Source organism: Oncorhynchus nerka, linkage group LG18 (genome assembly GCF_034236695.1).
Source record: "Oncorhynchus nerka isolate Pitt River linkage group LG18, Oner_Uvic_2.0, whole genome shotgun sequence".
Taxonomy (NCBI): domain Eukaryota; kingdom Metazoa; phylum Chordata; class Actinopteri; order Salmoniformes; family Salmonidae; genus Oncorhynchus; species Oncorhynchus nerka.
Window position 1 is genome coordinate 61,040,220 of NC_088413.1, and position 16,901 is coordinate 61,057,120.

The following is a 16,901-nucleotide window of genomic DNA, read 5'->3' on the forward strand; positions in this document are numbered from 1 at the left end:
GTCGCCATTCCCTTTCTTTGTGATTTTGCTATTCATGTGAAATACATTTTAGATTTTTTTCAAAGAATTCTGTAAATGTAGCCTATTCGAAGTTGTTCCACATCACCACTCTACTGCAAATAGATTTTTGATGCATTCAAAACAACTGGGAACTCGAAAAAAGCGAGCTCATAGAGAGAAATTGAGAAGTCATTGATCTTCAGGTAGGAGAATGCTGCATTAGTAACCAAGTGGGAAGGGGAATTTACCACATACGACTGGGAAAATTCCTTTGAACGGACCTCCAACTGGTAATTACTGGTGGGAAACTCATCTATCGTCCTGAGTTCCCACTTCTCCCAGATGCTGACCTCTGACGTCACCTAATAAGGAAATTACCTCTGGCAGTTAAATGCAGCAGTTAAATGCAGCAACAAAACATTATTTATAAAATGCAATCTATTAATATGATTTTTTAACACTATAATTTGTTTACAAGCATGATAGCTGTACTTTTAGTGTATGGTTTACACAGCTTGTTTGCCATTCAGTGTTTCTCAATGAATTCAACCACCTGAATGCATCCAACTGGTAAATTCCCACTTTCCACTTGGTTATGAATGCAGCAGAAGTCAAAGCTCTGATATGATGTCTGAGTTTTCGACTTGTATGCCACGCTCAAAACAACTGGGAACTCGGAACTCAGAAATATCAGACTTTCGACTTTAGTGGGTTGGAAAAAACGAGCTCTGACTGGGAAAAATAGTTTTGAACGCTGGTCATCCAACTCGAGTTCCCAGTTGTCTTGAACGCACTGAAGTCTGAGGTCGAAGATTTCCGAGTTGTCTTGAACGCACCATAATTATGTCCTAATCGCTCACCTGCAATCGACTTCACTCGCAGTGTTCCAACTTTTTAATAACCTACTACAAAGTAGGAAACTGATCAATTGGGAGTTGGATCGTTGCTTTTGTGACTGTCTTTATTAAATGCAGTGTTTCTGTTTTATAGGATTACAATTACTTGATATACTGCCCAAATTTAGGTGAGTGCCTTGACTTACTTCCTCGTTTCATTGTGACTTTTTTGTCATGTGCAGATAAGAAATGCCCATGCATTGGTCAAGTACAATATAGTTTGAGTGAAATGTTAAACAAAACCTTTGTTACCTGCACATTTGTCAATAATTTTGTTGATCTGATGTGCAAGTGGGAAATAAACATTGTAAACAGGCTACTTGTTCAATAGGCCCTTTTTAATTGTGTGTGAGACAGAGATGAGGAGGATGAGGACTTGATCATTCAGTGTGAGGCGTTTGAAGAGGCCATGTCTGAGGATGAGGAGGAGCTGCTGAGGGTCTATGGAGGCATAGACATGAGCAGTCACCAGGAGGTGTTCATCACCCTCTTCAACAAAGTGAGCACAGCTGTCAGCTGCACTGCCATAACACTGCATTTCACCTACTCATGGCTAGTTCCGTAAACAACAAAATTATAAGTGCACTCAAAATAAGGTTTGGTTGTGTGTTGTTCAACCTCAAGGTGAGCAGCTCTCCGTCGTCCCGCCAGCTGCTGTCCATCCTACAAGCCCTGCTGCTACTGGGGCCCGAGAGGGCTGACATCTGGCAAGCCTTGGAGGCCATCACTAACCGGGCCATTCTGCTGGATCAAGACTGTGAGTCATCACGCTCCTGACACGTTCAATAAGCTGACCTCTAAGAGAGTTATGGGCAAAGGACTGCAGTCTGGGTGAACAGCGTGCGTAGGAAAAATGTTTGTCTTGGTTACATGTCAACAAAAGTCAGTAGATTTGAGTGTTTGTGTGTGATTTCTGTGCTCCAGCTCATATGGACTCTCGTGAGATTATTATGCAACGCCTGGTGTTCTCCAAGCGCAGGACAGCTGGTGTCGATGCTGTGGATGGTCTGCCACCCAAGAAGATTGATAAGGCTGTTCAGACCGACATGGTGGACGACGACCAAGAAAGACTGACCAAATGCTCCACAAAAGTGTCCTCTCCTCCACCTGTCCTATATCCCAATTTGATGGGACCAGGTCCCCTTCAGTGCCCACCTCCCCCTCCTCCACCCCCACTCCACCATTACAACACATTGGAGGTAGAGTACCCCCACCACCAACTCCTCTACCAGGGATGCAGGTGCCCGCAGGGTGCCCTCCCCCTCCTCCACCCCCACCAGGAATGGGCGGTGGAGGACCTCCACCACCCCCACCCTTGCCCGGTATGCCAGGCCTGCCTCCTCCACCACCACCTCCCCCTGGCATAGGTGGCATTGTGGTGGCCCAGAGTAGCCAGTCCCTGGGGTGTGCCTCTGCTGCTGCCTCCAAGGCAGGCCGTTGCCCCACCTTGAGGATGAAGAAGCTCAACTGGCAGAAACTCAGAGCTGTCACTGGTGAGTGGAAAACCTTGGCATCTCTCTTTAATGATCCTCCCCTGTGTTTACAGAGGCAGTCTGCTCTATGTAAGATGGGAAAAGATTGTCTGGTTGGATACTTTTTTTGTGAGGTAATTCCAGATGTGTTGTGGTTATTCTGTCCCTCCTTTAACATACACACAGATGGTCATTCCATGTGGACTTCAGCTCAGAAAGACGCTCCTCTGGAGCCCAACTACTCCAGCATTGAACAGCTGTTCTGTCTCCCAGTGACCGAACACAAAGACAAGGGGGCAGCTGCTCCTGTCAAAAAGGAGCCTAAAGAGGTGCACTGGTCAACACTCATTACAGCTCTCGTATCTGGAGCACACCAGAAACATGGCTCATTATGAATCCTAAAACAACCTCCCTAACAAAATGTCTATTCCCCTCTTCTCTCTACAGATCTCCTTTATTGACGCAAAGAAGAACTTGAATTTGAACATATTTCTCAAGCAATTCAAATGGTAATTTGTAATTTAAGTCGGTATTGATATCAATGTTTTTACCCCATTGAGCTTACTTTTCTTTCTCCATGCTTCTCTATCTAGCTCTCATGATGAGTTTGTGGTGTTGATTCAGAGTGGGGATCGCTCTAAGTTCGATGTGGAGGTCTTGAAGCAGCTTATTAAACTCTTACCTGAGAAACATGAGGTACTGTAGGTACCAGAGACTTTCACAATGTTTGCAAATCACCTTTATTAATACAGCAAACATGGTGGTCTGACTAAAGAGCCTCCCTTTTCTGTCTCAATTTAGATAGATAACCTGAAATCCTTCCTGGGAGAAAAATTAAAGTTGGCCAATGTAGACCGATTCTACATCTCTCTCCTGGCTGTACCATGGTAACTGCTGTTCCTTTTCTCGTTTTAATCATTCCTGGCACCTCACTGGAAACTGGATGTAGAGAAGAATCTCTGGCTGTGATAGTTAACGGAATCTGGTGTCTGTTTTTGTTTGGCACTTCCATGACTTGTCTTTCTTAATTCCCAATGGTATCTCTCTTCCCTGCCATACCATCCCTACTTCGTATCCTCGCTCTCGTGTCTACCCACAGTTACCAGCTGAGGATAGACTGTATGTTGCTGTGTGAGGAGACCACCTCAGTACTGGACATGCTCAAGCCCAAAGCAGAGGTGGTTGAATCAGCATGCCAGTGTAAGTCAACACCAACTTTCCTGTATAAACACCAGTGGTGGAAAAAGTACCCAATAATCATACTTGAGTAAAAGTAAAGATACCTTTTTTATAGAGAATGACTAATGTGAAAGTCACCTAGTGAAAAAGTATTTGGTTTTAAATATACTTAAGTATAAAAAGTACATTTCATTTCTAAGATATACGTAAGGATCTATAGTAAAACATTCCTTATATTAAGCAAACCAGGCGGTACAGTTTTTAGAAATGTATGGATAGCCAGGGGCACACTCCAACACAAGACATAATTTACAAACAAAACATGTGTTAAGTGAGTCCGCCAGATTAGAGGCAGTAGGGATGACCAGGGATGTTCTCTTGATAAGTGCGTCAATTGGACAAGTTTTCTGTCCTGCTAAGCATTCCAAATGTACCAAGTACTTTTGGGTGTCAAGGAAAATGTATGGACTAAAAAGTACATTATTTTCTTTAGTAATGTCGTGAAGTAAAAGTTGTCAAATATAAGTAGTAAAATACAGAACCCCAAAAATTACTTAAGTAAAAACACTTTAAAGTACTACATAAGTACTTTACACCACTGAAACTCATGTTACAATGATTTCCTTATGAATCCATTGCATATTTTTGTAAGCTAGCAGAGGACACAGTAAGGTTTATTATGAATAATTGTGTTTGTTAGAACTGTCAAGAGTGGTAACTATTATATGCTGTTCTATGTAGAACAAATTGTTGCTTTGTGCTGGAAATGTTTTAACTATTCAAGTGTTGGTTTTTCAAAATGTCTAAAAGAGTATTTTTTTGCGTAGAATGTTTCATAAAAAAAAAATATCTCCTCAGGTCTCAGAATGAGCACTCTCATGCCTAGTTTCTGCAGGCTCATCCTTGATGTGGGAAACTTCCTCAACTATGTAAGTAAGGACTCTCCAAAGGATGGCATTCCTACCTGACAAAGTAATGTTAGGATATCAGTTAGCCTGTAATAGCTTTCGTGCCGAACCCACAAGTGTTTCAGGTGCCAAGTTTATGGTCATTTTGCAGTTGGTAGGGAGATTCCTAGATGTGTGCAGGAGGGCATGGGACTAAGGAATGTGTAGTATTGGTGAAAAAAGGTATGTGTTAACTATAGAGGTGCCCATGTTGCTGAGGATCAGAAGTGTCCGGTGCGAGAGAGACCGGTTGAGGTTGTCAGTCAGTTGTACTGAAGGCGTTGTATCCTGAGGCAGTGAAGGAAGTAGAGGAAGATGGGTCAATATTGAGGGATGATAAGAGGCTCCCAGTGGGTAGTAGACTTTTGCCAGTACAGAATGATAGATCTACGAATTAAATGTGCTTCAGTAAGGCTGGCTTTTTGGTGTTCATTGCCATGGTTATCAACTGTAACGCTGAAATGGAACGTAAATCACAGAAAATAGGTTTTGTTGTAGCAGCTGCAGAGAAGTACTTGGGTTTACAAGATTTTACTGCAGAAGAGTTACAGGGAGTGTTGAATGGGAGTGTCCTGTTCTCCCAGACCGTCGATCAAATAGGGTGGTGGGTTTTTAATGAATGTAGGGTTAGTTGGCAGGCTAATTTGTTTTTTTCCTTTTTCCTCTTTTTGCATCACAAAGTATAATGGATTTATACTCCAGTCCAGTTGGTGGTGGTAATGTACCATTAATATTGAATGTCAACAATCGTTAAACCCCACCGATGAAGGATGATGACATTCCACTCACCCGTAAACATGCAACACTAATGCAGTCTGAAAAGCTCTAACTCCTGACTCTCTGCTTGCTCACAGGGAAGTCACACAGGGAACGCTGAGGGCTTTAAGATCAGCTCTCTGCTGAAGCTGACTGAGACTAAGGCCAACAAGAGCCGCATTACCCTGCTCCATCACATTCTGGAGGTAACCCTATCATAAATAATAGCGCTTTAGTGCTTTTCTGAGGATAAAAACAACTTTGGTCAGTGCTCCTCACAGAAACCAAACATACTTCACATGGACAATGAAATCAAAGTTGGAAATCATAAATAAACTCATGACTTGTTTACAGGAGACAGAGCTGAACCACCCAGAGCTGTTGAACCTTCCTGACGACATTGAGATTTGTGAAAAGGCAGCTGGGTATAAAACCCTTTTTATTCAAACAATTGTTATGAGCTCTGCAATTGATAAACAAATGATTAAATTACATTAAAACATTTATAAATATTGCCTTTTATCCATCAGAGTCAACCTTGACTCCATTCAGGCAGAAGCCAGTGCCTTAGTAAAACGACTGAAAGAAGCGGCAAAGAAAGTCACCAACTCTGTGGACGATGTAAAGGAGCAGTTCGAAAAGGTCATTGAGGTATGAAACCAGTGAATTGTATTCTATTGTGGTTGCCTCCCAATAATGACTTTTAAAAAAAACTTTTTTGGAGGTCAACTATACACTAGTGTTCTTTAAAAGGCAATGGTTCAACCTCGTTTCCCTCCCCAAGGAAAACCTGGAGGGCTGCCTGGATTTGGAAAAGCGGTTTGCAGAGATTGTGAGGAAGAAGGGTGACCTGGCACTCTACCTGTGTGAGGATGCAAACCAACTGTCCCTGGAAGAGCTCTTCGGCACCATTAAGACCTTCAGGGGGCTTTTCATCAAAGCATTAAAGGTCAGAGGAGCACATCACTAATAGACGGAATTCCACAAGTTTTGATAAATGTTGATAAGGCATACTGATTTCCATCACTAGTACATTGAAAACAGAGGTTTGGTTATGAAGTTGCCTCAAATCGTATTTCTCAATGTTCTATGTACTTCAATGTTCTATGTATGTTCCTTGTTCTATGCACAGGAAAACAAGAGCAGAAAAGAGCAGGCTGTGAAGGCGGAGAAAAGGAAGAAGCAGCTTGAGGAGGAGGAATCCAAGAGGCAGAAGGGGGAGAACGGAAAAATAAGTGAGTTCTTCTGATGGTCCATATCTCCTGTCTGTCAGGAGTCTATGTTTTGTATTCTCACTAAGACGATAGAGTAGCCTGCCATGTGGTATCTTAATACATCTCTCTATCCTCTGTCACCAGTCCGGAAAGGACCCCCGCCACAGGACGATGGCTGTATTATCGACCACCTCCTTAATGATATCCGGAAAGGCTTTCATCTCAGGAAGACCCGGCCCAGGTGCGAAACGGATAGCCCCCTCTCTTGTGAAATGAATAGGGATACGGGCCAGCCTGGTAAGGACAAGACGACTCTGACCCTGTCCTGTCTCCAGCTTCACTCCTATACTGAAACATAACCAGGCTTCGCCGATATATAGTACCGGTCAAAAGTTTGGAAACACCATTCAATTCTTTATTTTTACTAATTTCTACATTGTAGAATAATAGTGAAGACATCTGTCTTGTCTTTGGCAGATTAAGTGATATGACATGCTATTCTATAAAGCAATTTCTCCGTAATGAATATTACCTGGATTGAGCTAATCATGTAAATGTAATTAACTAGAGAGTCGGGCACCACAAAATAATATTTATAGAGCTGTTATCTTCCGAATAAACTCTTAAAGACCTAGTAATATTTTACATCAATAGCAGTCAATATTAATCGTCATCTTAATTCAGTCTCATCTGAAAGTTGTAAATTCTTGGTTATCTGCACAAACCCTGGCTAACAAGTTGAATCAGCAATACAAAATTGGGTTTATTTATTTACTAAATACCTAACTAATTACACATACACATAATTAAATCATAACTTGATTACAAATACGTCCTAAAGGAAAATGGGCGGAACAGATATGACAGCTTGTTACACAAAAGAAAAGGGGCTGGGAAGACTGAGGAACAAAGGCCGAAGCTTTGCTATTGTAAATACAGTATCTTATGCATTCTAAATTACCGCCCATTTGGAAAAGGAAAATGCAATAAATATTTACTCTGAGCTGCGCTTCGGTAGGTTGGTGGTAGATGGAAGGCCGTTTTGCCCAACCGAGTCCTTTGAAGAATGTCTCTGGTGGTCAATTGTATACGTTGTAGTAACGTCGTTGGGTTATAGACTGGATACTCTGTCTGTTCCTTCCTAACCCTCGTTTGCATCTGCTGTTGTTAACTCAACGGCTAGGAGGTATCACTTCTGTAGTGAATAAGAGTTCAAAGTTCATACCATTCGCAACCAAAGCTCACGCTGATGTTGGCTTTGTTCTGTAGTTATTATCTGAACCATTCTGACATAGGACCGTCGTCCTCACGTCCTCGGAACAGGAGGTTATATTGTGGTCAAGGGCCTATATAGGAAGGGAGAGGAGGGCGTGTTTGAAAAGTTTTATAGCCCATGTCCCTTCACAGGGGCGGGCCACTGATTGAGCAGAGCCCTACCTTATGAAAACCCAAATCTCACATTTTAGAAGCTAAAATCACATTTCATCCCATCATGAATAATTTCATATTCAAACATTTAAATTGAACAACAATTCTATGTGAATCCGATAACTCTGTGTAGACTTGCCACTGTAGAGTTTGTCATCTTATCATTGATGAGAATGTCTCAGATGACAACCAAACTGACAGATTTGCCTTGACAGCTTTGCACACTCTTGGCATTCTCTCAACCAGCTTCACCTGGAATGCTTTTCCAACGGTCTTGAAGGAGTTCCAACATATGCTGAGCACTTGTTAGCTGCTTTTTCTTCACTCTGTGGTCCAACTCATCCCAAACCATCTCAATTGGGTTGAGGTCAGGTGATTGTGGAGGCCAGGTCATTTGATGCAGCACTCCATCACACTCCTCCTTGGTCAAATAGCCCTTTACACAGCCTGGAGTTGTGTTGGGTCATTGTTCTGTTGGAAAACAAATGATAGTCCCACTAAGCGCAACTCAGATGGGATGGCATACCGCTGCAGAATGCTGTGGTAGCCATGCTGGTTAAGTGTGCCTTGAATTCTAAATAAATCACTGACAGTGTCATCAGCAAAGCACCACCACACCCCTCCTTCTGCATACTTCACGGTGGGAACCACACATGCGGAGATCATCCGTTCACCTACTCTACGTCTCACAAAGATAAGGCGGTTGGAACCACAAATCTCAAATTTGGACTCCTCAGACCAAAGGACATATTTGCACCAGTCTAATGTCCATTGCTCATGTTTCTTGGCCCAAGCAAGTCCCTTCTTCTTATTGGTCCTTTTAGTAGTGGTTTATTTTACCATGAAGGCCTGATTAACACAGTCTCCTCTGAACAGTTGATGTTGATGTATGTTACTTGAACTTCATGAAGCAGTTATTTGGGCTGCAATCTGAGGTGCCGTTAACTTTTAATGACCTTATCCTCTACAGCAGAGGTAACTCTGAGTCTTCCTCTCCTGTGGCGGTCCTCATGAGAGCCAGTTTCATCATATCGCTTGATGGTTTCTGCGACTGCAATTTTCCGCATTGACTGACCTTCATGTATTAAAGTAACGGACTGTCGTTTCTTTGCTTATTTGAACTGTTATCATGATATGGACTTGGTCTTTTACCAAATAGTGCTATCTTCTGTATACCACCAACACAACTGATTGGCTCAAACGCATTAAGAAGGAAAACAATTCCACAAATTTAAGGCACACCTGTTAATTGAAACGTGTTCCAGGTGACTACCTCATGAATCTGGTTGTGAGAATGCCATCATGGCAAAGGGTGGCTACTTTGAAGAATTGCAAATATAAAATATATTTTACTACATGATTCCATGTGTTATTTCATAGTTTTTTCACTATTCTACAATGTAGAAAATAGTACAAATAAAGAAGCCCTTGAATGAGTGTGTCAACTTTTGACTGGTACTGTATATTAGGGGGGTAGATTAGCTTTAATATTGCGGATGGTTTGTGGCTTCCATCAATGTAAATGTCTGCTTCATTTCCAGTCTCCCATATATTTTCCCCTAACTCTACCATACCTCCCCTAATTGGAGTAAACTAATGGACAACAACACTTAGGCTTCTACTTCCAGCATATACATACTATATACATTTTACAGACAGTGTATATTTTACAATAGTTGTTTTGTTTTTAATCCCTTCAGCTACATTCAGACCCTCCACTCTCTCTGACCACCATCTAGTTTTCATTCATATTTTTCAACTCTGTTATGTTTCACAAAAGTTCTGAACCTTTCTATTCTCAAAAGTTTCTACAAATTGTAAATTAAAGAAACATCTTTGCTAAGAGTTATTGCTCTATTACTTTTTAAATAATCATCTGTGCTTACATTTGAGCTTTATTGCAGCCACTACCAATTACACCTGCTTAATTTCATCAAGAATGTGTGCTTGGTTGTGTATTTTATTTAACAGCACTTGCCAGATTTAAACATTGCCTGCTTAATTAAGAATGATGGAATGTTAGGAATGCCTGGTACAGTAGACCTGCTCTTCCTCTCTTCAAGCATTAACAGAACCTCTCACCTGCAGGATCGAGTGTCAAGCCTGTAAAAGAAGATGTCGAAGCCTCGGTCTCAGAAGTCTTCAGTACTCCCATTCCCACCCAACCCCAGGCAGAGGAGAGGGCACCAAGAGAAGGAGTGAACGGATTCCCCAGCATACCCAAAGAAATATACCCCCAAAAAACAGCTTTGACAAAGACTACCCGGCTCCCAGCTGAATCCCAGGATGGAGGGGAGCCTCTGCGAAGCCTCCCCACAGACAATTCGCCACCTCCGGCAATATTAGGAATGGATGTCCTAAATAACACCCCAAGCCCCTCTACCTTCACAGACCTGGCTGAAATCAACCAGAATGTCAACAGTGGCCTGGTGACGGAGGAATTGATGCCCGAGTGCTCACAGAGCAATGGAGAGGGTCAACTTAATGGAGCCTGCACACTGGCTGTCGCTGATATGGACATGATTATAGAGCGCAAGCTGATGGGAAAAACCATAGGCCAAGATGACGTTGAAGGTGAGAGCAGCAGCATGATGGTAAAGACTCTTAGACCAGTTGAGACTGGGGATGACATGGTGGTGAAGATGGTGGCACAGGATAAGGGTGTAACTAACGGACAACAAGACACCAATGGAAACACAGACACCAATGGCAACAAGTGTTTGGTCAGTGCGGTGCAAAGCGTTGGAGTGGACTCTAAAGATCTGCTCTCATCGGTATCCGAAGCTCTGCCTTCTTTTGAGTCGGGACCCCTAACACCAGAGGATAAAAAACAGCAGAAGCTCTTTAGAAGAAACAAAAATAAGAGTAATGAAGGTAATGTATTAATTCATTCTAATAAAGATGTTTGGAACTGTGGTCTCCTGATGTGTATGAAAGGGAGATGTTGTCCCCTTTTTTTATGTGGTTTTATTGCATTTTACTTTATATATAGTGTCTGATCATTTGGTGCTGTTTTTAAAAGTTACGTTTTAGCATGAATGTACTGTTTTTGGAAACCGATCTTAAAAGCTTCCCATTTACATCTTATTGAGTCCTTTCATGATCAAATAGTTTGTTTTTCGTGTTTGTTTTTCTTTGACTCTCTAAAGCACAAGGTAACACTGGAAAGCGACACCCTAAATGTAAAAAGGGGTGTGTGTTGCAGTGAGGTAGGTCAAACGACTGGATGGAAAACTAACTGGTGCAAGAGGGACATTTTTATTCAACCCGTCAGCACCAAGCCATAATTTCAATTAACAGACGTGCGTCGGTCTAACCAGGATCTGGTTTCATCTGATTGTGTCTTGTCCTGCTATTAACACTGTCCTCTTCAGTAAACATCTTTAAAATCCTGGTAAACAAATTGTAATAATTCAAGATAAACCACTTTGTCTGGCATTTTGGCTGCTACTTTATGCCCTTTTGTCAGCCTGAATCTTATATCTTGACAAATCTTAAGATCAACCTGACACCTCAAACGCCACAGTTGAACATTTATCATTTATATCCAAGTACACTTCAATGTCATACCTCAGTAGGAAGAACTTGCTTAGCATTTCTGCTCTGTGTGTAATCTTTTTGAAAGAGTTTGTCTTTGTTTCCTGTACCTCCGTACCCATATGTTGTTGAACTGCCCAACCTCACAACAACCTAAACAGCTAAATGGATTATTTAACCTACTAACACAATTACTTTTTTTGTGCTTCCTGTAAACTGTGTCGTTTTGTAAGTCTGTCTTTGCTGAAAGATGTTTTAATATAAATTAATTTAGTGCTTTAATGATTGATGCAACCAGTAGCACTATATGATTATTTTGGAAATGAAATGGCATAAGAAACATAATAAAAGTCCATTCTCACCCCTGCCAAGCCTCTTTCTGATCCATCAAATGCAATCGTAACTACAAATGTCGGGATATTATCGGCATACTATTTTAAAGTCATTGGTATGTCCATTTTTATTCCTTCAATCTATTAATTTCAGTCTGTCCTCTCCCTAGGCGATTCCCGGAAGAGGAAGTCAAGAGGGAAGGAAATGTTGAGATGATATTTTTTCTTCTTCTCCCATACATGGTTTGTGCACATTGCAATGGACTAGGTCTACGTTATATTGGACTAAATTGATTCCTCCAAGATGATATCGGCATGTTCTTCCTTTGGATGATTTAGAGTTCTTAAAAATATTGAAATCAACTGAAAAGCTGCCATTGTTCCCTGGCCAGGTTGATTTGTAGCCGACCAAGAAGCTGAGTCATGAACACGTTCCCATGCAGCCTGTTTTGTTCCATTAGGCTACTACTGTCTGTGGTCTCTGCACAGCCACAATCCCAGCAAACCTACTGTCACTTTTGAAATAAATGATATATGTTGAAAATAATATAAAATCCCCTTATTTTTACATTATGGATTATTTGAACATCTATGACAGCGGAGTTCATCTGACTCTGGGGAAGTAGATAAAGGGCCACATTGCCAAAATCCCAAAGTATCCCTTTAACTATGGTCTGTCTTTCACCTTGCAGTTCATGCCCTCTGCCTCTTTATAACCTGTAGTCAGTCCACATGTGTTTAGGGTCGAGCACCTCTGTTAGGGCTTAAAATGTGAGCAGGGATTCGATTACTGGCCCGGGTTGCCCCACTGGGAGCAGTTTGCAGCGGGTTAAAAGAGATTGCCTACTGTGGACTAGACTAAGCACATGGAGTAATGAGTAGGCCTGTGTTTTCACATGTGAAAGTGATTGCTTTTGATAAAAACGCATTATCTGCAATCACAATGAAAACAACTAGTTTGACAATTCTAACATATTTTAAGGGAAAAAATGTTTCTGAAAGATGCACCATGCTGCCTTGTCGACAGCATGACAGAGTGGCACAAATTACTGTTAGATTTGAGAAGGGCACTCCTCCCTCACAGATTTGTCCCTTTCACGCTATGGGTCATAGACCAGTGCACCGCAGCTCAGGTTAATAGAACTCCCTCGTTGTTTACCAACTCTGGTCTTCAAGTACCCCTAACCGCACACATTTTCATTGTAGCCCTCAGACAAACACACCTCATTCAACTCAAGGGCTTGATGATTAGTTTACAAGTTGAATCAGATGTGCTTGTCTGGGGCTACAATAAAAATGTATACTGATGGAGGACTGGAGTAGGGAAACACTGTGCTAGGGCAACAAGCAGATAAAGCGGTGACGTAGGAAGGCCAGGATGTCTCGCTTCCTCCTCCGTCTCTGGTGAAGCTCTTGATTCACCTGGCTAGAGGTTATGCGGTGGGTTTCCAGTTGACCAGTGGAGTACAGCTGAGGCCACTATGAAGAAGATGGGAGATCACCCGGAACCTAGGGTGGAGATGAAATAGAGTGGGGGTATCTGAGTAAAGTTCTGTCAAGATAATGTCAAGTCGAATTTGAGTGTGTCTCTGCATGCCTGACTGTCAGTCAGTCAGTTGCTACTCAAAGCATAGTCTACCTCGGTAGAGTGTTGCATGGTGATACACTTGGCTCCTACTTCGGTTGACAGACTTTTTCCTGGCCCCAGCGATGGTCAGCAGACTGCACCAAGGGGTGAAGGACAGCAGAGGATCTGATAGGTGCTCAGCTCTCCTGCAATCGAAGTGTTGAATGCAGAATAAAGCATATTTCATGGTGATTAGGTGTCAAATTACTCCTTGCCAATAGTTGAGAAGAACATCTGTGGCTAGGCTAGTCCCAGATGTGTATGTCCACTCACCCACATCTACTAATCATAGAACAGGGGGTCAAAAAGTTATAGAAAGGATGAGTGAGAGATAATTTACCATCAGAGTAGGAGTGCTGATCTAGGATCAGATCGACTCTGTCCATATAGTATTCATTATGGTCTTAACTTTAGCACAGTGGTGGCTGGTGGGAGGAGATATAGGAGAATGGCCTCATTGTAATGGCTGGAATGGAACGGTATGAAAAACACCAAATATATGGAAACCATGTTTGACTCCATACCATTTCAGCATTAAAATGAGCCTGTCCTCCTATAGATCCTCCCACTGGCCTCCACCTCTTGAAAATTCTTAGTCTGGCGTGTTCTCTTGTGTCACAGTGAACCGTGTACTTTAATGAAATATGAGTTAGTACTGTAAATCCATATGTTCCAGCTAGCTAGCGTGCACAGGCATATTAGCTAACATGGGACACCTACTTGTATCACCTGTTATAGATTAACTCAATGATAATGAGCACATGTGCTACAGTAAAGTTGCCCTCCAAGGCCACCACTCTGTGATGCCAACTTAGCAATTTTGTTGCTAGATTTAGCAACTTTTCAGACTACCCTGTCAACTTTCTTTTTTCAAACAGCACCTAGCAACAAATTTAGCTACTTTAAAAATGTAGTTTAAACTTTTAGCAACTTTTGAAAAGTGTCTCAAACGCTAAAACCACAAAACGATCTTCTCTGTCAAACACTCAGTCACAACACACATTCCTGTGTGCAAAAGTGCGTTGTGAATGACGTCAGCAGCAGGCGCTTAGCTCGCGCACAGGCAGCAGCAGACCAGCAGCAAATTGCAAGTCATTGTTGCCTGACTGCAGCAGTAGTACGGGTTTCTACGAGCCAAACCCAATTATTAATATAGTTGGTCACGAATGTTTGATCTTGAACAGAACTTACATCAATCAACATGCCTCAATCAAAAATGTACAGCCAGAAGTACAGAAAAGAGTGGGAGTCTGTACCTGAAAAAATGTCAAATCACATTTTTTTGCCGAGATGGCCAGTCAATTTGAGTAACGTTATTGTGTATTTACGTAATGACGCAAATTTACGTTATCACGCAAAGACATCACAATTTCATTTAGCAACTTTTAGCAACAAATCAACCTGCCTCTAGCAACTTACCCTGAAAATTAGTTGGCAACACTGCAACCACTCCTCCAGTAGGAACTCCTACAGACAGACACAGTTTGAGAGCTGGGCAAAATAGACAAATGTTGCTATCTTATCACTTTACAAGGTCCCTGTAACACAGATTTTGCAATCGTTTTAGATGCCATTCCCTCAGGTGTTGCTATGTTATTCAGGAACGTGTCAAAACCTGACCCGCAGAGCCTACCTTCTATTGACCCTGTTGACTCATCAGTAGGAAAGATTTGTTTCTCTTTTGGTCCATTCAACAACAGAGCGATACGAACCTTGTTTCTGCAGGATGTTGTATCTATACCTTATGTCATGCCTTATTGGAATGGATTTATTGATCATATCTGTTGGAAAAAAGTTTGGATGTTGCCACACATACCTACATGTTAACCAAATTAAGGAAGTTTCCTTTTAAATTATTCACAAATATTATCCTGCCAACCACTATATGAAGAAATTTAAGGAAAACAACTCAAATTGCTCCTGCAACATTTTGTTGCATGTTTTTTTGCCATTGTATTGTAACGACCCTGGTTTTATAACCGCGGAAATCGGCTCTACCGTTGGAGAATTCTTTTACGGCACGGTCGATAGCGCGCCGGACCTCGGGCTCGAATGTCGAGGGTTCGAGACCTGCTCTCTGCTGTTCCATTACATTGGTGTCAGAAGTGATCGGACCTCGCATCCACGACAGTGCGTGTGCTAGTCCGGTGAGCGCGTTCCTGTAAGACGTAGAGTCGCAAGCTAGCGCGCTCTTTGAAAGGAGGGAGTAGTGTAACGACCCTGGGTTTATAAGCGCGGAAATCGACTCTACCGTTCGAGCATGCTCTTACCGCACAGTCAATAGCGCGCCGGACCTCCCGCTCGAAGGTCGAGCTCCTTGCTGTTTCATTACAGTATGCATGTAAGAAAACTGTGGCAAGACATCAGTAGGTTTATAATTGAACACTTTTATGAAGATTTTACACTATTATGGAGAGATGTACTGTTTGGATTCTTTACATACAATAGAAATAAGCTGAAACATTTTTATGTAATTCATTTCATTATTCTTTTGGCCAAATTTCATATACACAAATGTAAATTTACAAACAGAAAACCACATTTTCGTACAATACAAAAAGAAATGGAACTGTATTTTAAGACGGTTAAATGCTCTACTAACAGAAAAGCTGTTAGAATTGTAAGTATATGTATGGGACTTACAATTCTAACAGCATTTAACCGTCTTAAAATACAGTTACATTTATTTTTGTAGGGTACGAAAATGTGGTTTTCATAAAAGTGTTCATAGCTTGCACCTCCGTCACTGGGTCACGTCATGCCATTGTTATGAACGTTTTCAAGCCGCCCTCTGCCGGCGGCGCCATAGTGGTGCCCAAAAGTCGTGATAGACGGAAGCTAATTACTGTTTCATCTAAATTACACTATAGGGGCATGGACATATGATGACATTGCTAAAGTAGGCAAATGTTTTGTTGGAAACAACTTTGCCATTATTATCAAGTTATCGCTATTCATAACTAGCTACAATAGTGATCCCCTCAAGAGTAGCTCATTTCAGTTCATCATTCATATAGTTTGCTATCTAGATAACTGGCTGTGCTAGAAATGATAAAGTCATGCTAATAGTTTCATGCACCTTCCAAATGTGAAATTACAACACAAAAGGACACTTACCAAAGGCTGTTCGTCTATGTGCTCTTGGTTGTGAAGGTAGTTAGCTTAGTGAGGGAATGCAAAATAATATATACAGTACCAGTAAAAAGTTTGGACACCTACTAATTTTTTTATTTAAAATTCTAAATGTATTTATTTGTACTCTTTTCTACACTGAAGAATAATAGTGAAGACAACAAAACTATGAAAGAACACATATGGAATCATGTAGTAACCAAAAAAGTGTTAAAAAATATTTGTTATAGTTCAGATTCTTCAAAGTAGCCACCCTTTGCCTTGATGACAGCTTTGCACACACTCAGCATTCTCTCAATCAGCTTCATGGGGTAGTCACATGGAATGCATTTCAATTAACAGGTGTGTCTTGTTAAGATGTAATTTGTGGAATGTCGTTCC

At 41.6% G+C, this 16,901-nt stretch overlaps 1 long non-coding RNA gene and 1 pseudogene across 3 annotated transcripts; one reads left to right on the forward strand and one right to left on the reverse strand.

The window, feature by feature from the left end:
* Positions 1–12,329, forward strand: part of LOC115146257 (inverted formin-2-like) — a 29,416-nt pseudogene extending 17,087 nt beyond the window's left edge.
* LOC115146259 (uncharacterized) lies at positions 10,953–15,657 on the reverse strand. 3 transcript variants are annotated; one of them, XR_010459774.1, is made up of 4 exons: positions 15,387–15,657; positions 14,808–15,169; positions 13,401–13,534; positions 10,953–13,270 (listed from the first exon to the last, which is right to left on the reverse strand). It is a non-coding gene; the product is annotated as an uncharacterized LOC115146259 (long non-coding RNA). The 3 variants fall into 3 exon arrangements; XR_003866115.2 differs by having other exon boundaries at positions 14,808–14,855; positions 15,022–15,649; XR_003866114.2 differs by having other exon boundaries at positions 14,808–15,645.
* Positions 15,658–16,901: the final 1,244 nt, after the last annotated feature.